This window comes from Octodon degus, unplaced genomic scaffold (genome assembly GCF_000260255.1).
Source record: "Octodon degus isolate 3935 unplaced genomic scaffold, OctDeg1.0 scaffold00113, whole genome shotgun sequence".
Lineage (NCBI taxonomy): Eukaryota > Metazoa > Chordata > Mammalia > Rodentia > Octodontidae > Octodon > Octodon degus.
The window spans coordinates 2,100,448-2,110,762 of NW_004524689.1; positions in this window are offsets into that span (position 1 = coordinate 2,100,448).

Here is a 10,315-nt window from a genome sequence, read left to right on the forward strand (position 1 = left end):
CGTTTTCTGTAGACAAATGCAAGTTTTCGGCTTCTGAGGTTCTGCAGCCTGGAGCGGGAGCTGGGGACGGAAGGCAGCTCCGTTGAGGACCCGCTCGAGGACTGAGAGCTGCTTCCCGCTTCCACATGGCTGTGAGGGGCAACCTCAGGTCGCTTCAGAGGCCGAGAGCTTCCCTTGCGTCTGGGCCTGGACAGAGAGAGGCTCTGTCCCTGGCAATCGCAGTTCCCTGGCCTCTGCCTCCCTGGGGACAGTGCTGTGGGCTCCGGGGTGCCCTGGGTGCCATGCTGGCCCCCTTGGGGCTGGGGCCCCGCTCCCCCATTCCCAAGAGGAGCCTCCCCCATCCACCCCTGCTTTCACCAGGTGGGGTCTCATTCTGCTTAGCGCGGAGCTCTGTAACCAGTCCCTCCCTCTGGGGTCCTTGTGGGGATCCCCAGCTCTGGAGACCTCAGCCCAGAACACCCGGGGGTAGGCCACGCTGCCACGGGGCTCTCCTCTCCCCAGCCCCAGGTGGGGAAACCGAGGCACAGGGCGACCCTCGCTCTGGACCCACCAGCTGGCGGGGGTGTGTGTGTGTGTGTGTTGCTGTCTCCCTTGCCGCCTTCTGTTTGTGTCAGCCCTCTGCCTGTTGCACTGCGAGTACTACCACCTGGCCGCCTCCCTTGCATCTGCCCTGACCTTGCTGTGCTCTGCTTCTCAGCCTCTGCCTTGCGCAGGGCCTCTCCAGTCTGGCTCACATGGCCTGGGGGACTGGGGTCAGGCTCACAGGGTCCCGAGGCTCCTGGGCCTCTGAGGCTGTCCTGCGAGACTGGTGCCCCACAGCGCTGTGACATGGGTGTTCCCAGACACCCTCAGGTGTGTGCATCTGGGGCTTTATCCCGAGTCTTCGGTTTGCTGGGGGGAAGCTGGGATGACTGCTGGCCCTTGGCAGCCTGGGCGAGCGGAGAGCTGCCAGTGCCTGTTTGTGTGAGCAAAGTGGGCCGGTGCAGGGGCGGGGTGGACCTGAGGGGCTGTGAGGTGACTTGGTCCCTGGGCATGGCAGGAGAGCTGCAAGTCTGGGGCGAGTCGAGCCTGACAGAGAGACTGGGGGCAGTGTCTCTGGCCTGCACTCCCTGAGGCGGGTGCTGGTCACCGGGTCAGGGTGGCCTGCCACTGCGGGCCTGGCTGCCAAGGCAAACACAGATGTGGGAATAGGGGCCTGTGCCCAGACAGCAGCTAGCATGGGCTTCCGGGAACAGCACCAAATAGGCACCGCTCAGGCCCGGGGATGCAGGTGCAGACTGGAGACTGGATGACCGGCTCCGGTGTCCTGGCCAGCAATCGCGGTCCCCTCGGCCACCTGTCTGCAGCCTCATCTTTGCGGGCCGAAGCAGAGCTCCTCCCCACTGACCCAGCAGGGTCTGGCCGCTGCTTAGCACCATCCCCAAGCTGCCCTGAGCGGCTTCCTGCTTGTGTGGCTCTACAGCCACTGCAGGAGGCTGGTGGTGATCACTGGGCGTCACGCCACCCTGCCACAGGGCTGCCTGCTTTCTCTGTGATCACCCGCAGTCCTTTCAGCAGTTCTCTGGCCTGCGCCCCTGGCCCGAGGAGAGGCTGCCTGAGCAGGAGAGGTGGGTGAGGGGGTTCCAGGTGCACATGGGGCTCCAGGAAGATGCGGGCTTGCATACAGGCCTCGCTGGTTCTAGTACCCTGGTCCTAACCCTGTTTCTTCCTGGCAGCATGAGGGCAGTCCAGCCCCCCTCCCCTCCTTGGAGCACTGGCACAGTCTTCTGTCTAGCCCTCTGTGTACTCTTGGAGCCTGACCGCAGACCTCTGACCTTCCGTCCCTGACATCGAGTAGACATTGTGTGGCCGTGTCAGGCACGGCCACATCACCATCCTCAGGAAGGGAATTCCTTTACTTCCCCGCCTTGCGGGGCTCCAGGCCTGCACCAACCCCAGGCTACCTGCAGCACTGCCAGGGGCCCTGGTCTGGGTGGTGGCTGCTTAGGCCAGCCTCCCCAGGCTCCCAGTGTGCACCACTGGGCCGGGGTCACTGGCCTCTCTAGGCTCAGAGACACCCTCAGCAAGTGCACCTCACCCTGCCCCAGGGGAGAGGGAGTGGCCAGCTGCAGCAGCATTCTACAGGGCTCGTGTCAGGCATGGCTCCAACGCTGCAAAGCCCTGGTTCCTACCTGCTGCCCAGCTTCAGGCTGAGGCTGAGTGGCTTTTCTTCTCTGCTCCTTCCTAAGCTTGCCCCCCTCCTACATTTGTACCCACAGTTTCTCTCTGAACCCCATTCCTGAAACTGTCTCAATGACTTCTTCAAGGAACCCGCAGGTCTGTGGTGAGCCCTCTGCACGGTGTGGTGGCCCCGGGGGATGCACTGACTGCACAGGCGATCTCAGCTCTCCACCTTAGCGCTTGCCTTGGTCCACCTGCTGCCCAGGTGCAGACAAGCTGTGAAGATGCGGGAGCTGAGGGCACTGGGGCCCCTCCTGCCCGGCCCACTGGCCTCAGGGGCACAGTGAGCTGGGCGGGTCTGCACGGACCGCGCCCTCTAGCAGCAGGCTCGGCCTGCTGTGCTCCCTGCAGAGCTGCACCCCGGCCTCGCTTCATTGGTGAGATCGAGGTTCTCCATCTATTGCCTCACTTGTCTTGTTTCCCATTTGTCCCAGTCTGAGCACGTGGAAGGGTGACGTGGTTCTGATCCCTTCAAAGACCGTGTTAGCAGGTGACTCTGACAACAGCACCTGGCAGGACCAGTGTTGTGTGCACACCTTGGTGTCTCCTGTGTCATGTACAGAACACCGGCTCTGAGGCCGCGCGCTCAGACTGGGATCTGGGCGTGCCCGTGTCCCTGTTGTGTGGCCTGGCCTGGGGACACTCGCCCTCCATACAGTGCAGAACAACCTACTTTGACTGGCATTTTCCAAACAAGGTATTTGACAAATGTGCCTGGGCCCAGCCAGCTTTGGAGCGGTAACCAAGCTTGGAACGGGCAATAACAGCTTGGAAGGAAGGTCTCTAGCACTATAATTTCTGTTTCCCTTTTTCTCTGTGTATAGGAGGAAGCTATTAAAAAGACCCCACTAAATAAATCTAAAAGATCCCTGCAAGGATCCCAAGTAAACATTACAGATGGTGGGAAAGATGGTGTGTTCCGCGGGCAGCAGCCCTTTCTTAGTGTCCTTCTCATCACGGCATGCCTTAGATTTATGCGATTTATTCCAGGCAGATTCAGAAAGCTCCAAGTTAAAAATTTAAGCCCAGCTCTGCAACTAAACAGTTATGTGAACTTGACCTCATTACTTAATCCCTTTGAGCTTCAGTTTCCTTATCTGACAGTGGGGATGATGTGGGAGACATGCTGCCAATCCCCGGTGAAAAAGAGAAACACCTCAGACTGGCTCAAGCCAAAGAAAGGTCTGCAGAGCCAGGAGTGTGCATCCCCGGCCTAGCGTGAGCAGAAGTCGCGCTCCGCGTGGGCGCAGGATGCTGCTCCGGATCCAGCTGCCTGGGAGGGCCTCTGCCATCCCCACACTCTGATTGGGTCCCGGGCCCCGCTGAGAGCCAGTCAAGTGCCAGGGTGAGGGTGGAGCTCATTGGCCAGCCTGAGCGGGAGCAGGGGTGCAGTCGGCTCGAACCAATGTTGCTCCCACTACTAGCAGGTGATGGCTGGTCCCCAGGGGTACCCAGGCGTCACAGCCCACAGTTCTTGCATTCATGCCGGGACGAGACGTGGCACGCTTGGAGCAGGGACTGGTTCCTATCCTGTCCTCCCACTTATGGTCATGCACTTTTGGGTGCTAACCAGGACAGGACGGAGGGTGCAGAGGCGAGTGGGGGTGCTGGCTTTCTGAAGGGGGCCTCCTCGCCTCGGCCCCACAGAGGCAGGCGCAGTGACTGGCTCCCAAGCAACCTCCTTGGCAGACGAGGAGCGCTGTGGCCCGGGGGTCAGCGGAGAGCACCAGGCCCCTGGTGGGGTCGGGCACTTGGCCTCCTCTTTTGGGATAAATGCGTGACTTCCTGCTTGTAGAGAACGAGAAACGACCTCCCCCTTGCGGACGTTGCGGCAGATTTCCCGTGAAACCCTTGAGCAATTCTGTGTCGAGCTCTCAGCCCGAAGTACCCGCCACGCACAGCCCCTGACAGGAGCGGTGGAGGCTGCGGCCCTGCGGGCGGTGAGACTAAGTGCCCTTCCCAAGGGCCACCCGCCCCGGGCTGGCCGCGCAGAGGTGGAGGGCTGTGCCGAACGCCTGCACGGAAGGCGGGCCGCCCGGGGCTCCTCGTCCTCCCGGCGGCCCCCTCTTCTCTGGACCTCGGGCCCCAGAGGGCTGGCCCTCCCGGCTGCTGTTTGTGGATCGCGTTTCGCACGGGCCTCTCTCCGGTTAGGAGGAAGCCCCTCTCTGCCTGGAGGGCGGGCGGAGGCCAGCTCCCCCTGCCGTGCAATCCCAGCCTGACGCATCGGAGCCTTTGCAGGGACTCGGAGCCGAGCTCTGCCCCCCTGCGCTCTCAGGCATGCCGCAGCCCTTTCTCTGGCTCGGGGTGGCGCGGCTGGGGAGCGGCATGAGAACTGGGGGCCAAGTGTAGCTCGCAGCCTGCATAGCCCCTGTGGTTCTGTACCTGCTGATCAAGGTGGCTGTCAGGTTGGAGCTCAGCGAGCAGGGGAGGAGGGGTCCTTGGGGTCTGGTGCCCGTCCATATCCAGGGATGCTTCCACCAGTACCTCCCCCTACAGATGGGCTGTCAGCAGCCCCTTGGGGAGAGAGAGAGAGAGAGAGAGAGAGAGCGCTCGGGGTCCAGTCTCAGCGCCACTCTCAATCGTCCGGCCGTGGGTCCCTCCCGTCTTCCATCACACATTCCTCAGCCTCCTGACTCGAGCTTCTGTGAGGCATCGCCAGGACGCGTGGCCATTGCCGGGAGCTTCAGGCCTCCGCTGGGTTCTCCTGATCCCAGTGCGGCCGCATCTCTCCCACTCTTACACACTTGACTCAGTGAGCAACTGTCCTAAGCTTGTGAATTCCTGTGTCCTGCAAGAAATCTACTCTGGGGCAAAGCCCTGACTAATACAGAAAGAATCTATTACAGTTCAGGAGGCGGGGCCACCTTGGAGGCATCCAAGGCTGAAGAAAGAGGCCCCCTTGGTCTCTCTTCCTCTTCTTATCAAACTGTGAATCCCATCACGGGGACCCCTTCCTCACAAGGCCTTTGAGCCCTAACCGCCTTCTAAAACCCCACCTCCAAATACCATCACTATTTGAAGTTGAGGGCTAGTGTCACAATGTGAATTTTGGAGAAACAAACAAAACAAAGAAAGACTGGCTGTGTGTGTGTGTGTGTGTGTGTGTGTGTGTGTTGTTTTGTATTTTGATAAGGGTCTCAGTATGTAATTCAGTCCGGCTCTGAACTCACTTTGTGGCCTGGGCTGGCCTTAAACTTCTGGTTATTCCCCTGCCTCAGCCTCCCAAGTCCTGGGATCACAGGTGTACACGACCATGCCTGGAGGAAAATTTTAATAGTAGACCAAACCATTAAGACTTTCTATTGTATCAAAACACACACATAGAGAAAACCACACTGGAACATAAGTTTAGCCTAATGGAATATCACAACACAAACACTCATGAAGCCATTGCCCATATCAAGAAATGGAACTTGGGGCCACGGGACCCCAGAACATCTTCCGTGTGTCTTTTAATGTGCAGGTTGCGTGGCTTTCTCTCGCTCCTCCTTGTACTTTTTAGCTCACAGCCTGGGCCATTTGATGGCAAGGGGGCTGTTTGCTGGGGTTTGCTGCAGCTGTTCTGAGAGACCCAAAGATCGACCATTAGCAGCCAGAGGGTCCCTTTCCCTGCCTAGCCGGGAGCCTGGGACACCCTAGGGCTCAATTTCCTCGTCAAAATATCAGGCCAGCGTTGACGTCCATCTCCTAAGTCTTGGAGGGGAACGTGAGGGAACGCCCACGAGGCTGGAATGGAGTCGGTCACAGTGAGCGGCAGGAGTGCTCTGTGGTTGTCTGTGGCTGAAGCGAGAGCCCAGCGCGGTGCCACACTCCGGCCACCCCAGCGCTCTGGGAGGCTGCAGCAGGAGGGGCCCGAGCTCAAGCCCAGCACAGAGTACTGACCAGAGAGACTGTCAGAAAACAAAAACTGGCTGACTATGGAGCCAGGGGGAAGCTCTGGGTGTAATCTCCAGGAAGGAAAAGGAGGAAAGGAAGGAAAGACCAACAGAAGGAAAGAAATAAAAGAAGAAAGAAGAAGCAAACAGTGAACGAAGGGACAGGAAAGACAAGGGAGGGGTAGCGATGGGCTAGCCGGGTGCCCATCCTCTCTCGTACCTTCCCAGCTGGCGCACCTGGGGGCGGGCCAGGTCTCTGTGTCGTGCTAACTGGCCCTGCCTGGGGTCTGTTTACACATCAGGTCTGTGCTGTATTCCTGGACTCCATGGGTAGGTCAGCACGTACCCTGTACGAACCCCAGCCTGGGTCAAGGTAAGGGGAGGGATGTCCTGGGCTGGGCCGTCCCATAGCAGGGGCTGTGCCTCCTCCTGGCGTCTCTGTACAAGGAAACCATTTTCTTGACATCAGGCAGTGTCTGCAAGTGCCAGCTGCCCAGCCTGAGGCCCCTTGGCCAGTGGGCTTGGTGGTCCCTGGCTTGGGCAATCTGTGGGAAGCAGTTGGAGAGAAAAAGCCCCGGCCCAGTGAGCATGTGGCCGAGGGTCAGCTGGGGACAGTCCAGCTCCTGACACACCATGGCTCCCTGCGGGTGGACAGAGGGATTATATAAGATGTGTAGAGCTGGAAGATTAGGAGAAAGTTTGAAGCCATCCCAGGCGCTCTGACAGCTGTGGCTGAGCCGATCAGCTTCCAGAGGTGGCTCTTTGAAGTCACCTCCCCGGGCTCTGTGGAGAGGCTGACCTCGGGGCTGCGAGGAGCCGCTGCGAGGAGGCACAGTGCCGGAGCCACGGGCACAGCTCACCACTTGCCTGCGTCCTCCTTCCTGGGGGCGTGCCCTCCCCACACCCCACCCACCAGGCAGTGCCCCACAGATTCTCTAGGTCCCTTCCTGCAGTGCCTCTGTGCCTGGCGTGGCCCAGACACATGGACAAGGAGGTGACAGGCGACTCGGTGAGCTGCTGCCTGCACACGGGGACCAGGGATGGACAGAAAGCTGTAGCGTCCAGCTGGTAGAGGAAACTTGCTCCTGTGCTCAGAGGTGATGCGGCCTCTGCGGCCTCTCTGCGGCCTGTGTCTGGGCTGCTGTTGCTTCTGTTGTCTCCCAAGCTGACACTTGTAGCTCAATGGAAGAGAGGCCACTCCAAGGCCGGACAGCGTCGCGGAAGGGTCTGGCGGAGGACAGTGGCTCGCCTCATGGCTTCCTGGAAGCAGAGGGAGAGGGAGGACCGGGGAGGGAGACAGACCCCTGCGGGCGGCGTCTCCAGGGATCCACTTCTCCCATCATCGCAGTCAGCTGCAGCACCTCCAGGATCTAGTCACTTTCCGGAAGACTCACCTGTGAGCATGTGGGGCCCTTGGGGGCCATCTAGATGGAAGCCATAACGTGTGCCTGGACTAGACGTTTGCAGCTCCAAGTCGTGGTCCCAGCTGCCCCCTGACGCCTTCACCCTCCTCTGCCAGGGGTGCCTGTCTTCCCCGCCTCCCCAGCCAGAGCCAGTGGAACCCCCACCGCAGTTCCACTTCCTGCCTGGCCTCAGGGCACCGTGCCCCTGAGCCCCGCCTCCCTTCCCACCAGCGTCTCTTCCCTGCCTGGTCCTTGGCACCCGTTTATCTTCTCTGGAGTCACAGGGCTCTGGTATGCCCCTCTCTAGCCAGATGGCAGCTGCCAGTCTCAGTGGGAGCCATCTGGATTGTCCCCGGGTCCTGGCAGTTTGTGGCCAGGTGCTGAGCATGCCAGGCGGAGGGGCCTCCCCCATCTGCCTTGCTGGCTTCTTTCCTCCATGCCGACCTTGCGCTGTCCAAGGTGGGGCTGGGACTCCTTCCTCAGGTCCCCTGTGCCCAGCCAGGCTAAGTCCTCGCCTGGCATGGAGTGGCAGGTGTGAATCCCATTGTCTCAGGTCTCAGGGACGTTGCCCAGGGTGGAGAGGGGGCAGGAGGCCTACCCTCTTCCTGCCTGTCCTTGGGGGTTGGTGTGGAGCCCAGAGAGCCCTTGTGACTTTGCTGTCCCAACCCTCCCCTCCCCCAGTGCCCATCCGTTACCTCCAGCCTCCTGGCTGCTTGCTGAATGCTTTGCCCCTTGACTTCCTCTTCACTTAGGTGTCCAGGGATGCACTTGGATGACACGCAGTCCCTCCACATAGGGCCTGTGTGTGCTCGTGTCCTCCCTGCACAGCCTTGAGAGGTGGCAGTGGCTGCTTCCTGGGTGCCATCCATAGGCTGTGCCAGGTTCCCGAGGACATGTGTTATCCTTTGTCAGAGGGGAGGCTCAGGCACCGGGCATGCTGGCCACCTGCTGGTGTCCGAGCCAGGAAGTGGTGAGAGGACCCAAGTGGCTGTGTTGGCAGGAGCTGAACAGGCGCCGTGTATGGGTGTCCCACTGCTGGGACACAAGGCCAGCACCAAGTGGCTTAGACCTGACTGGCCTGCTCCCTTGCTACCTCCAGGTCAAAGTCTAAAACACATGCTTGAGTCATGTCCTGAGCAGGCTCCAGGGAGCTCCAGGAAGGCTCAGTTTCTCTGCTCCTGCCCCCCTCTTCTACAGACCCTTGGGGACCACAGAACCCCAACCACGACAACCTAGAATAATCTTCCTGTGTCAGGTTCTGCAGAGAAAAAGAAGCAATAGCACATGTGGGCATGTATGTGAGTGTGTGTGTACATATATGCATGTGTATATAGGTGTGTCTAGCTTTTGGTTGTCCCTTGGAAGCCACAGGCTTGGTCCCAGGACCCCTTGCAGACTCCAGCATCTGCAGGGTTCAAGTCCCTCAAATAAAGCGGTGCATGTCTGCATGGAGCCCACGCATGCACGCCCATGTGCTTCGGATGTATTGTCGTTTGTCTGTCTTGTGGTGTTGTCCGGGGACGCAGGCCAGGGCCCTGCCATGCTTAGGTGGTGCTGCTGCAGTGAGGTGTCGTCAGCCCTGCTGTGGGCTAAGTCGCCTCGAGATTCTTCCCCAGTGCAATGGAAACACTGTGCAAGTAATTGTCATGCTGAGCTGTTCAGGGCACAGTGGCAAGAGCAAAGCTTGTGTCTGGTCAGGACAGACGCAGCTGTTCGCCTCTTTAAATTTTTTGATTGACATCATGTTCACACACACTTATTAGGTGCGAGGTGATGTTTTGATTCCGGTGCGTCGGGTAACAAACACATCGTCCCTACACATCGATCGCTGCTTCACATGTGCGTATTCCATTCGTCTTATGCATTCCTGTTAATCGCGTTCGCCTTGGCTCCTGTCCCTCCCACAGAACAACGACCCTGTTCCCGGTGGTCTCCTTCTGTGCCTCCCCACAATCCTTCGCTCTCTGGTATCACCAGTCTACCCCCCACTTACCAGGGGTTACAGAAAAATATGGCTGATATTTAGATTAAAACTACATTGCAGGAGGGGCCGGGGAGATGGCTCAGTAGAATAAGTACTTCCCTGGCAAGTGCAAGGACCTGAGTTCAATCCCCGGTTCTGCAAAAACAAACAAACAAACAAAAACAAAACAAAACAACAACAAAAAAAACCCTACATTGCAGGAAGGGTCACATTGCCCATAATCCCATCAGAGGCCTCCTGCTCGCCTGAGGCGCTTTCCCCGTCATCCTCGCTGCTTTCTGGGGCAGCTCTGGAGTCCTCTTTCGTGAGCGCTCTCCGCTGTGCTGTCCTGGCCACTCGGAGGTCCGGAATCTACCCGATGCGTCTTCCTTTCACGGTCATTTTGACCTCGGGGAAGGGCCAGAAGTTATGCAGTGTTAGCTTTGGTGAGTAAGGCGGATGGTGACGTGGCATCGTGGTTTTACAAGCCCGTCTTCCTGTTGGGTAGCTTGGCGGCTGCGTTCACCACTTTTGAGATCGCCCCTTGTGGGGACACTCAGGAAAGACGACTCCAGAACTGCGTCAGAAGCGGCAGCTGTTGCGCGGAGCCAGGGATCTGTGCCAGCGTGTCTCTCACTGCAAGAGGGCGACGAAACGGTCACTGTGCCTGGTGACAGATGACTGCCACAAAGTGCTGTAAACTACACTGATAATAAAATACAAGTAAAACAGTCTATATGCACTAATGGTAATATATTTATTGCTAAATATAAAAAAAATCTATCATGACACCTCAGTATCTGAACCAAAAGCCTTCATAGCAAGAGTTTATTATTATTATTATTATTATTATT